The sequence below is a fragment of the Dasypus novemcinctus genome, chromosome 13 (genome assembly GCF_030445035.2).
Source record: "Dasypus novemcinctus isolate mDasNov1 chromosome 13, mDasNov1.1.hap2, whole genome shotgun sequence".
In the NCBI taxonomy this organism is placed as follows: Eukaryota; Metazoa; Chordata; class Mammalia; order Cingulata; family Dasypodidae; genus Dasypus; species Dasypus novemcinctus.
This window is the reverse complement of record NC_080685.1, coordinates 87,138,225-87,151,112: the sequence shown is the minus strand read 5'-3', so window position 1 is coordinate 87,151,112 and position 12,888 is coordinate 87,138,225. Positions and strand designations below refer to the sequence as shown.

Here is a 12,888-nt window from a genome sequence, read left to right as displayed (position 1 = left end):
TTTGATGATTACTTGTCCATTTAGATTTTCTGTTTCCTCTGGAATGAGTTTAGGTTACTTATGTTTTTCTAGTAATGTGTATCATCTGAGTTTTCAAATTTATTGGCATTAAGGAGTCAGCAGGCTGCCTGACTTATTTTGTAAGCCAGTTTTACTGCAAGATAGCTATCCTTTCTGTCTGTAGTTGCCTTAGTGCTACCAGGTGATGCTGAATGGCTGTGACAGGGAAGGCCACAAGCCAAAACCTTCACTCTCTGGCAGGCTTTAAGAAAGAGTTTGTTAATCCCTGGATCAGGTATCCTTTATCACCACTTAATCTCTCCTTCAATCTCTATTTTCTCTTATTTACTCCAAATGTTTATTTTTTTTTTCTATTCTGGATCAACCTCATCCGAGATTTGCTAAGTTTGGCTGTTTAAATCTATTCTCCTATTTATTTAATTTCTGCTGTTGTCTTTATCATCTTCTTTCTCCATTCTTTGGGTTCATTCTTGATTCATTCTCATTTTCTTTCCAGGTTTGATGTTTTTGATTTAAAACCTTTCTTTTCAGTATGAACATTTAAGGCTCAAAGTTTTCCTTATTGCACAACTTTCACTGATTCCCACTAGTTTCATATGTATTATTTAACACATTTGGTTCTAATTATTTTATTATGTGTGTGCTTTATATTTATTAACATGGAAATGTTTATCTTTTTGTGATTTACTAAGTTAACTGCATTTTAGTCAGAGATGGTGGTGGCTGAGATTTGGATTCTTTTGCATTTGTTGACACTGTTGTATACCAGATTGTGGTAAATGTTTATAAATGCTATACATGTACCTGAGAAGAGTGTAGGGGTCTATGAGTGAGCAACTAATCATTTGTTATTTAAGTCTTCTCTATCTTAACTCTTTCCTCCATTGCTTATCAGTAGTGCACATAGGTTAAAAAAAGCCTTTTCAAAATTGACAGAAATGCCTTTTTACTCTGATCAGCACCCTCTTCCAATTTCCATGCTGATGTCCAGCATTTTAGTTCTTTCTCCTTTTTATCCTCCAAATTAGACTTGTTACGTACAATGTTCATATTCTGCTTCCATGGTTACAACCTTTTCTCTTTCTTGTACCCTACTAGGATTTCAAAGTACTCTTTCTATCCTTCGATTATCTTTTTTTTTTTAAGCTTTTTTTAAAAATTAAAATTATTTATTTTTACAAATTACATTAAAAAAATACGAGGTCCCAATCAACCCCACCGCCCCCACCCCCCACTCCCTCCACAGCAACACTCTCTCCCATCATCGTGAGACATCCATTGCACCCAGTAAGTACATCTCTGAACATCACTGCACCCCGTAGTCAATGGTCCACATCATAGCCCACACTCTCCCACGTTCCATCCAGTGGGCCCTGGGGGGATCTACAATGTCCTGTAATTGTCCGTGAAGCCCCACCCAGGACAAATCCACGTCCCGAAAACCCCTCCACATCTCATCTCTTCCTCCCATTCCCCAAACCCAGCAGCCACCATGGCTACCCTTCCCACACCCATTCCACATTTTCTCTGTGGACATTGGATTGGTTGTGTCCATTGCACATCTATATCAAGTGGGGGCTTAGATTCCACATGGATACTGGATGCACTCCTCCTGCTTTCAGTTGTAGACACTCTAGGCTCCTTGGTGTGGTGGTTGACCTTCTTCAACTCCATGTTAGCTGAGTGGGGTAAGTCCAATAAATCAAAGTGTAGGAGCTGAAGTCTGTTGAGGCTCTGGGCCTGGGTGTCTTATTATCAGCCCAGAGATTCAAATCCCCTAAATATATCTTAAACCCCAGCACCAACTACAATTCCAATAAAGTAGCATGCAAGTCTTGTGGGAAGAGGTCCCCTCCGAGTCCAATTCCATCATGTAGAAACACCAGCTCCAAAGAAGGGCCATCTGCCATGGCAGTGAACCCCATCTGCCATGACCATAGAACCCGTGGGTCTCTTTATCCCTCAAAAGAACCAATACCTGGGGTCGATTATCTCGTAATTCCCTTTAAAATTTCTCATCTGTCATTTGGCCCTATAGTTTCTTTATTTTTATGGCTTTCTTTCTAGCCATGCTTAATGTTTAAACCGTGCATTGATTTTGAAATCAACAATTACTTTTCCTAAAAGTTTTTTTTATTCCTTTCAGTCTTTCTGGTTATTTTTGACAAACTCTTCTGGCATATTTTGTGATAACAGTTTTTAATTTCTTTAAGCATTTCATCCGTAGTTTATATTTTGGCCATGAAAGTTCAATGCTGAATTTATTCGGATAAGAGTCTCACTTATCTGTGGCGATTGTTTCCTTAGGAGTTTTTGGTGATCCTTGAGTAGGACCCGTTTTGTTGCACTTAATTTGTGGGAAACCCAGGGCCTAAAAGAAGGGTTTTCTTTTATTGCATGTTGGCTCTGCATTTGCTTTTCTGAGAGCTAGTGTTTATCTTCTTGACACCTTTCTAGGGTCAACTCTTAAAGGATGAATGTCAGGATCAGCCTCCGCCTTCTAGCTGGCACAGTGAGGATGTGGGCATTGAGCATTTGCCCTCCTGCATCTCATTGTGCATACTGCTTACTCAATTCAAGTTTCACTTTACCTGATTGTTGTGAGGATGGAGAGGTAGGGAGTGTGGGGGTGGAGATGGAATGTGGGAAGGTCCTTTAAGATTTCTTTTATTTCCCATGAGCTCAGCAGTTGTGGTAACAATTTTCTGCAGCATCTATTGGGCTCTTCATAACATACACTGCATAAACATTACTGGAAATGGATGTTCAATTTTTTAAAAAACTGTGTTTGTTGTGTTCTTCACTGCGTCGGTTGATATTTAGTTACCTCTCTCCTACTCCCTCCCAATTTGGACTATTACGCTTTTGAGTCCCTAGAATTCTCTTATTACTGCTACTCTACTAGTAGCCTACTTTAGTTTTATGTGTACAATACTTCTCCATATTTCACTGAAGATACTAATTATAATTAATTTTCTTTTGTGTCTTTCTGCATTAATTATTTGACCTGGTTCCTATGAATGTCTTTTAGACTGAGTCTTCTGATAAGCTTCTTGACTTTTCCTTATGCAGTTATAAGTGGGATTCTAGATTTGTCGTTGGTAGCAGGTGTCGGCTTCTTTAGCAGTCCTGTGGGTTGGGATCATGTCCTGCAGATGGGAAATGGATAGCTCTAGTTCTCTTCATGTGTTGCTATCTTAAATGGGCTGAGACAGGCTTAAAAGGATTACTTTCAGGGTGCGTGGACTGGAAGCATCCTGGCAGGGCTTGTGTCTCCTCCCATGAACAAGGCAGAGATGGCTGGGGGATCCTCCTTGGTTTAGCCTGTTGGCTGTGCTAAGTGAAGAAAGCTCAGGCGCAAACCCCTTGGCCGTCATCATTCTGTTCTGGTGTCCGAGGGACTTTCCCAGGACCTGTTTGTGCCTGCTGGTTGCGCCAGTCACCCTCTTGCAGGGGTGCTGCCTCCTCTTGAGCTCAGGTTATCCACAGGAGTTAGGAGAAAGGCACTGCTGTGGAGAAAGAGTGTCCGATTGGAAGGTTTTGCTTGTTTGTTAGAGGCAGTGGCCCAGAGCTGAGAAAAGTTCCTCTTCTAGTCCACGCTCTTGCTCTTTGCCTGAGCCTGCGTGCCTGCTGTTTGAAGCAAAGCATCACCTCTGCTTAGCAAATGGTCCCTGCAGTAGAGCTTGAGGGTGGTGGGAGATTGCAAGGTTACAGCTCTGCTAGAACACTAGAACAACTTTCCCCTTGACTCCTTCACTTGGCCTCCTCTTGTTTCTGACTGTTCTTGGTCCTCCCATCGGGCTCACTCCCTGCCTTTCTCCTGGGGTTCTTTTGCATTGGAGTGGTGATCTTCTGACTTCTAACACTGGTATATTTTCCCATTTGTTTTGCATTTCTTTGTCCATTTGGGTATGGGAAGGAGAGAGAAATGCTGTGATGCAGTTTACCATCTTAAAACCAGAAGTTCAACAGACTCTTTCATCTGAAGTTCATTCTCTTATTTTCAGGTTGAAAAGTTCTTTCTTAACTAAAGATAAGATTTTGATTATTTTCTTTTTTAAATTCATGCAGATTGACTCCTTCCTTCCTCCACCCCCTACACTCCCCAACTTTTTGTTGTTTTGTTTTATTTTTGGTGTACACTGAGGTGGAAATCTTACAGCCTTTTTTGCTTAGTATTTCCAAAAAAGAATTTTGTTCTATCTTTTCCCCTCCTTTCTCCCTTTTAAAATTCTTTTTACAAGGTTGAGAGGTCATTGAGATAATTGCTTAGGCCAGAGCTTTATAAATTGGGTTTTAGTTAACATAGAAAACTTTATGGGGGAAGCAGACTTGGCACAATGGATAGGGCATCCGCCTACCACATGGGGTGTCTGCGGTTCAAACCCCAAGCCTCCTTGACCCATGTGGAGCTGGCCCATGCACAGTGCTGACGCATGCAAGGAGTGCCGTGCCACGCAGGGGTGTCCCCCATGTAGGGGAGCCCCACGCGCAAGGAGTGCACCCCATAAGGAGAGCCGCCCAGCACAAAAAAAAGTGCTGCCTGCACAAGAATGGCGCCACACACACGGAGAGCTGACACAAGATGACACAACAAAAAGAAACACAGGTTGCTGGTGCCGCTGATAAGGATAGAAGCGGTCACAGAAGAACACACAGCAAATGAACACAGAGAACAGACAACTGGGGGGAAGGGAAGGGGAGAGAAAGAAATAAAAAATAAATCTTTAAAAAAAAAGAAGAAAATCTTATGGGAAGTGGATGTGGCTCAACTGATAGAGCATCCGCCTACCATATAGGAGGTCCAGGGTTCAAACCCAGGGCCTCCTGATGCATGTGGTGAGCTGGCCCACGTGCAGTCCTGCCACTCAGGGGTGTCCCCCACGTAGGGGTGCCCCACTCACAAGGCGTGTGCCTTGCAAGGAGAGCCCCCCTGCGCAAAAAGCGCAGCCTGCCCAGGAGTGGCACCACACGCAAGGAGAGCTGATGCAGCAAGGTGACGCAACAAAAAAAGAGACACAGATTCCTGTGCCGCCTGACGAGAATGCAAGCAGACACAGAACACACAGCAAATGGACAGAGAGAGCAGACAATGGGGGTAGGGGGAAGGGGAGAGAAATAAATAAAATCTTTATTTTTTTTTAATTTTTAAAATTTATTTCTCTCCCCTCACCCCCCCAAGTTGTCTGCTCTCTGTGTCCATTTGCTGTGTGTTCTTCTGTGACCACTTCTATCCTTATCAGCGGCACCAGGAATCTGTGTTTCTTTTTGCTGCGTCATCTTGTTGTGTCAGCTCTCAGTGTGTGCAGCGCCATTCTTGGGCTGGCTGCACTTTCTTTCATGCTGGGCGGCTCTCCTTATGGGGCGAACTCCTTGCGCGTGGGGCTCCCCTACTCGGCGGACACCCCTGTGTGGCAGGGCACTCCTTGCACGCATCAGCACTGCGCATGGGCCAGCTCCACATGGGTCAAGGAGTCCCAGGGTTTGAACTGCGGACCTCCCATGTGGTAGGCTGTTGGAAACTGAGGGCCAGTGGCCTCACAAGGAGAGACGTGCAGTCTCCATGGCTATGCTTGCAACTTAAGGAATATAGTAATTAAGAGTTCCCGGCAAAAGGGATGAAGCTGTTGAAGGCTGAAAGAAAAGATGAGCACATACCTTTCATAGTAAACAGAACACTTCGACTTTGTACCTTGAGATAAGATTTTTAAAAATTCCTTAGACTATGGGTAATGCTGATAGTTAACTGCATATTGCTGCTTGATGGCACGTAGGCTATGTTACTGCTTGTTGTCACGTAGACTGAGGTATATAGAGAGCCCCTTGTAAACAATAAAGTTGTCTGATGAGTCTCTACTCGCAGACCCCCTCATCCCAGGTCTCTCGTTCTTTTTCTCTCGCTCTTTCTTTCTCTTTGTTTCCCTCTCCCTTCTCTCTTTCTTTCATTTCCGATACCCTTTGGGTCCAATGTGGGGCCCGAAGAAGTTAGTGAGTCTTCCAAATCAATATCGGGAACCTCAGAAAAGATCTCGTCGAGGGTCGTGTGACGTCCAAAGCAGTATGATTCGAGTCTTCTTTTAAGTAACATTTTCCGCAAAGTCATCAGGGTAATGGGTAATCAAATGGGACGTGTGGAAGCATATTCGCAAGTGTTAAAAACTTTACCGAAAGTTAATGGGGTGCCTGTAAAAAGTTATGAATTACTAGAATTGTTTTCTTTAATACAAAAGCATTGTTGATGAGTCAATTGTAAACTGCATGTTTGTATTGGTGTGTTTTAATTGTTTTGTGTTTGTCTGTTTGTTCAATGTCAGTGTATATTTTGATACCTCCGGGTGGTGATATAAATTAAACAAAAACTGAATTGATAATAATAATAATAAAAGGTAATTTTATAACAGGAAAACTTGTCGGCAGCCAGCCTCCCCTGCCAACTTGCTTCTAAAAGACTGTTTCTGGTATTGCATGTTACTGAGTATTTAAAATGAAGAAAAGTTCATTATTTTAACAAGCTTGTTAGTGTTGATGGCAATTACATCTTGTAAGAAGTTTGCTTGGTAACAGTATGTGGGATATATGGAATGTGTTTTTATTGTTAAGGAAACATGAGATGATTTTGTCCTAAGATAAAATGATTGATTATTGGGAAAGAGTAGAGTGTGAGACAAAACCTGAATGAATATTCAAAGTGTAGAAGGTTCGTGGAAAATAAATTTTTATAATTAAAGTGGAGTAAGATTTGATGGATCTCTCTATAAAGTTTTAAAAGCATTACTATCAAGTAGTATACTAATACAAAGTTAAAAATTTTGTCCTTTTTCAAAGTCTCTCAAATCATTAGTCTGTTTTGGTAAAAGTTTATGAAGTTTCTATCCTGAATAATCAGTATACAAAGAAAACCTGTTTTATCAAAATAGCTTCTTGTGCTTTAACCTCATTTCCTCAGTGTTCAAAGAAGAAAAGGTCTTATCTCTTTTAAAGGAAAATAATGTTTAAACCTGCTTTCTAAAAATCAAATCCTGAAAAGTAGCTTTTTATTCCAAACTAATTAGAAGAGATTTGTTCTTTTACCTTGAAAGAAAAATTAAAGTAAGTTCATTTAATATATAAGTAGAAAGTGTTTAAAAGTGTTATTAAATTAACATGATTTTTTAACCCCCTGTTCATTAAAGTTTTGTGAGTAAAAGTTTCAAATGAGTACTTGAGTGTATAAATTTACCAATATTTCAGCATAATATTAAACAGAAGTACAATGTGGTTAATTATGGTTTCACTTATTATAAAAAGGTGTGTGTCACACAAACAACCTCTTTCCATAAATTAAATAACAGCACTGTAGTATGCAACAGTCCCAAATATTGCTAGTTTGTTGCAAAAACTTAACATCCAACTATGTCACTATCATTTTGTTTTAAAACGTGCTAAGAGTTTCTTTAGTATTTCCTTAGGCAAGTCAAGCCAGCCTGCATTCTCCTACCTGTAGAAAAGTCAACAATGGACTTTTGCAGTGCTTCCCCAAGGCTGTGTGCATAGCCCAACCATCTGTCCTGGCATAGTGATAATAATCAAGCTGTGTAGAAAAAATCAGTGGCTGAAACTCTCCTGATGACATTATGTTGACCAGTAATCCTTTTTTCAGAATGAAAAGAAACATCAGAGACAACAGTATGTTATCTTAAGAGCCTGAACTAGGCAAACAATTGGAACAGGCTGCAAAGTCCCTGCTGCTCTATCAGATTCCTAAATGTGGTTTGGTTGGGTGGGATAAAACTATGCCCTCTGTTATAACTGATGGAATGCAATGTTTTCTCATGTTAATAGAGTTTGTAATATTGTTGAAGTGCTAAAAATCCTTCATCCCTCATTAAGCTCAAATATTAAAACCATTGTATGTATTAATTGGGAAAAGTCCTTCATGGAAGTAGGAAAACCTCCAGCAAGCTGCTTTTAATAATAATAAAAGGAAGGTAAATAGTGGACATTAACTTAGCCTATGAATTGGATGTAGCAAGCACCAATATTGGCTTTGGGTGGAGTTTGTGGCAAAAGCAAAATTCTAAACAAGGACCCCTTGGGTTTTAATCACAATTCTGGAAGGAGGCCAAAAGTACAATATAAAAAGGCAATTGTGTGCAGCATAGGAGGTCCTGCTAAAAGTGAAAGACTTAACCCAATAGTGTTTAGTCACTCTAAAGACTGCCATCCCTATGCAGGGATGGATTGCAAATACTAAAAACAAGACAGAAATGCTGGACTGTTGTAAATCATCCTCAGATCTATGAAAAAACATCCAGGATACCTCCTAGTAGTTAACAGGTGACTGTCATGTCCCTGCCCTCTCCACTAACATCCCTTTTAGGACTGCTGATGCAGAGGCCTTTGTGAAGATCCAGGGCCCTACCACTGAAACCTGAGAAAAGGCAAAAATGGCTCCACTGAAAAGGTGAACATCGATGAGCCATGGCCAGAAGAAGAAAAGGCATCTGGATACTGGTGAGAATGATGCAGATTTGGCAGTTGTCTTCTGAAAGTCAATTATTGCTACATAAGAATTCTTGAAACGGACTAAACACTTTATTGGACTGCTTATTATAGTATTTTGAGACTAATTGGAATCATTACAGCTGCTGCTACCACTGTGATAGCTTTACATGAAAGTACAAATACAACAATATGTACATGATTGGAATAAAAATGTTAGTGATTTGTGGCATAGTCAAGAGCATAAGTTAATGATTTGGAATCAGCTGTGTTACATATTGGAGATCAATTGTATAATTTAAACTTGTTAAGGGGATTGAAATATGATTGGAATAAAAGCAACTTTTGTATTACTCCTCTTGCCTATAATTCATCTGATATAGAATGGAAAAAGTTAAGAATCATTTATTAGGCCATAAAAGTAATATCTCTCTGGAAATAACTGAATTACAAAGGAAAATATTAGAAATGTCTCAAAATCAAATTCATGTAGCCAATGCTCAGATATGATTTCACATATTACAAAATTTAACCCAGTTAATTGGTAGAAATCACAGCATTTCCTGTCAGCTTTAGGAATAGGGTTAATCATATTTGTTCTGTTGCTCATGATTCTTGTGCCGGACAGTGCTTTCGAAGAAAATTGCAAAATGTAACAGCCGTGGGACATGTGAATAATCTGGTGCTAGCAAAAGCACTTCAATAACTTCCCCTACTCGAAGAGCTTGGCTGGTAGTCAGTGATGGGTAAGACTCTCAGAGGAGGGCAACCTAAGACAGGCACGGTCACCTCAACAAAAACAAAAAGGGTGAGATGTTGGAAACTGAGGCACAGTGGCCTCACAAGGAGAGACGTGCAGTCTCCATGGCTATGCTTGCAACCTAAGGAATGTAGTAATTAAGAGTTCCTGGCAAACGGGATGAAGCTGTTAAAGGCTGAAAGAAAAGATGAGCACATACCTTTCATAGTAAACAGAACACTTCGACTTTGTACCTTGAGATAAGATTTTTTAAAATTCCTTAGACTATGGGTAATGCTGATAGTTAACTGCATGTTGCTGCTTGATGGCACATAGGCTATGTGTTACTGCTTGTTGTCACGTAGACTGAGGTATATAGAGAGCCCCTTGTAAACAATAAAGTTGTCTGATGAGTCTCTACTCGCAGACCCCCTGATCCCAGCTCTCTTGTTCTTTTTCTCTCGCTCTTTCTTTCTCTTTGTTTCCTTCTCCCTTCTCTCTCTTTCATTCCTGATACCCTTCAGGTCCAAATCTCCAACAATAGGCGGACACCCTATCCATTGGACCAATTCCGCTTCCCTCTCTCCAGCACTTTAAAAAATTATTATAAATGGCCATTCTATACGGTGTGAGATGATATTGTTGTTTTGGTTTGCATTTCTCTAAAAGCTAGTGATTTTGAACATTTTTTCATGTACTTTTTGGTATGGCCAATTGATTTTTTTTTTTTTTTTTAAGGAGACCCTGAGGATTGAACCCAGAATCTTATGTGTGGGAAGCAGAAAGACTCCCTGGGCCAAGTGATTTATGACAAAGGAACCAAGTCTACTCAATGGAGAAAAAATAGTCTCTTCAACCAACAGTGTAGGGAGAACTGGATAGTTACATGTATAAGAATGAAAGTGGACCCCTACCTCATACCATATACAAAAATTAACTCAAAATGGGTTAACAATTAAAATATAGGAGCAAAACTATAAAACTCTTAGAAGAAAGCATAGGGAGTTATCTTCAAGACCTTTCATTAGGCAATGGATTCTTAGACTTTACACTGAAAGCACAAGAAACAAAATAAAAAAATAAATGGAGCTTCATGAAAATTTAAAACTTTTGTTTATCAAAAGACCATTATCAAGAAAGTAAAAATACAACTAACAGAAGGAAGAACTATTTGGAAACCATGTATCTGATAAGGTATATGGTTTTAAAGATTTATTTATTTCTCTCCCCCAGTCCCCCTCCCCACCTCATTGTTTCTGCTTGCTGTCTCCTCTCTGTTCTTTTTAGGAGGCACCAGAAACTGAACCCGGGACTTCCCATGTGGGAGGGAGGCACCCAATCATTTGAGCCACCTCTGCTCTCTGCTTGTTGTATTTTTCATTGTGTTTCCTTGCTGTTTCTTCTCTTTGCATCATCTCACTGCATTATTTTGTTGCATCATCTAATTGCGTTAGCTCGCTGTCTTGCTCATCTTCTTTAGAGGCACCAGGAACTGAACCTGCGACCTCCCAGATGGTAGGCAGGCACCGAAATTTTTGAGTCACATCTGCTTCCCTGATAAGTTTTTTTTTTTTTTTTAAAGATTTATTTATTTCTCTCTCCTTTCCCTCCATTGTCTGCTGTGTTGACTTGCTGTGTGTTCTTCTGTGTTCGCTTGCACCCTTGGTGGCACCAGGAAACTGCGTCATCTTGCTGCATCAGCTCTGTGTTTACGATGCCACTCCTGGATGGGCTGCACTTTTTTTCATGCGGGGCGGCTCTCCTTGCAGGGTGTGCTCCTTGTGCCTGTGGGGCACCCTCATGCGGGGGCGCCCCTGCATGGCATGGCATTCCTTGCACACAGCAGTTATGTGCATGGGCCAGCTCACCACACGGGTCAGGAGGCCCTGGGTATCGAACTCTGGACCCTCCATATGGTAGGCAGATGCTCTATCAGCTGAGCAACGTCTGCTTCTCTGGTAAGGTTTTAATATCCAGAATATATAAAGAACTCCTACATCTCAACAACAGAAAGACAAAAACCCAATTAAAAGTGGCAAACAACATGAAGAGACATTTTCCAAGGAAGAATTATACATAGCCTATAAGTGCATGAAAAAATGCTTAACATCATTAGCCATTAGGGAAAAGCAAATTAAAATCACAATGAGATACTACCTTACACCACTAGAATGGTTTTTACAAGAAAATGGAAATTAACAAGGGCTGGGGAAGATCAGGAGAAAGCAGAACCCTGATACACTGTTAGTGGAAATATAAAATGGGACAAACCACTGTGGAAAACTGTTTGGCAGTTCCTCAAAAATTAACTGTAGGACTACTATATGCCTGGCAATCCCACTTCTAGGCATATACTCAAACAAATTGAAAGCAGTAATTTGGACAGACATTTGTACACCACTGTTCATAGCAACATTATTCACAATAGCCAAAAGGTGGAAGCAACCCAAATGTCCATCAGCAGAGAAAATGGATAAACGATGCGGTATAGACATACAATGAAATATAAGTCTTAAAAAGGAATGAAGTTCTGATATGTGCGATATGTGTGAACCTTGAAGATATTATTATTTATATCAACGTTACAATTTACTCTGTTAACACAAGATAACTGCAATAACAATAAATCTGCTTTGGTCCATGTTTACACTCGCCCGTTATTTTTGTTCATTCCTCAAAGTCTTGAGGGATTTGGGATGACATCTGTTCTGACTGCTTCAGGCTGAGATGGGACTTAGATATTATGGGACAGAATCCAAAAATTTCTGTAGGTAACATTACACCTTCTTGAATTTGATAACTGTACTTAAGGTGGACGCGTAAGTGAATATACTTGTTCTTAGGAAATTATAAGAAAGTAGTACATGTTTCAGGAGCACAATGTATACAACATCCTCCCAAAGGTTTAGAAAATAGATAACAAGATAGATAGACAGAATGATATGGCAAATGTGGCAAAATGTTAAAAGTTGGTGGACCTAGGTATCTAGATGGGGATATATTTTCTACATGGGTTTTACATATTTTTTGCAAGTGTTTGTACTTTTGAAATTATTTCAAAATAAAAAGTTAAAAAATATCAAAATTTGTAGAATGCAGCTAGTGTAGTACTTAGAGGGAAGTTTATAGCATTAAATGCTTCTATTAGAAAAGAAAGGTCTCAAATCAATTACCTAAATTTCTACCTAAGAAAATAGAAGAGTACTAAATGCAAAGCAAATTGAAGGGAGGAAATAATAAAGAGCAGAATCCATGAAATTGAAAACAAAAAAGCAATAGAGAAAATTATAGAAACCAAAAGCTGGTTCTTTGAGAATATCAATAAAACTGATAAACATCTAGCTAGACTGACCAAGAAAGAAAGAAAAAAGATACAATTTACCAATATCAGGAACAAAAGAGGGGATATCAGTGCAGATCCCCTAAATATTAAAAGGGAATTCTACAGACAGCTCTATGCCCATAAATTCAACATCTTAGTTGAAATGGACCAAGTCCTCCAAAGACGCAAATTACCAAAACTCAAGAAATCAACAATCCAAAATGTCCTATATCTATTAAAGCAATTTAATTCAGTTAGAACATCTTCCAAAAAAGAAAATTTCAGGCCCAGATGGTTTTACTGATGGATTCTATCAAATATTTAA

The 12,888-nt window shown here is 39.8% G+C and overlaps 1 long non-coding RNA gene across 1 annotated transcript in view; it reads left to right on the top strand.

Annotated features, from left to right (window-relative positions):
* Positions 1 to 11,888, top strand: part of LOC139436305 (uncharacterized) — a 43,409-nt gene extending 31,521 nt beyond the window's left edge. The window contains exons 3-4 of the long non-coding RNA XR_011645528.1: positions 8,381 to 8,514; positions 9,980 to 11,888. This is a non-coding gene — a long non-coding RNA (uncharacterized lncRNA). The remainder of the gene's footprint in view (positions 1 to 8,380; positions 8,515 to 9,979) is intronic.
* Positions 11,889 to 12,888: the final 1,000 nt, after the last annotated feature.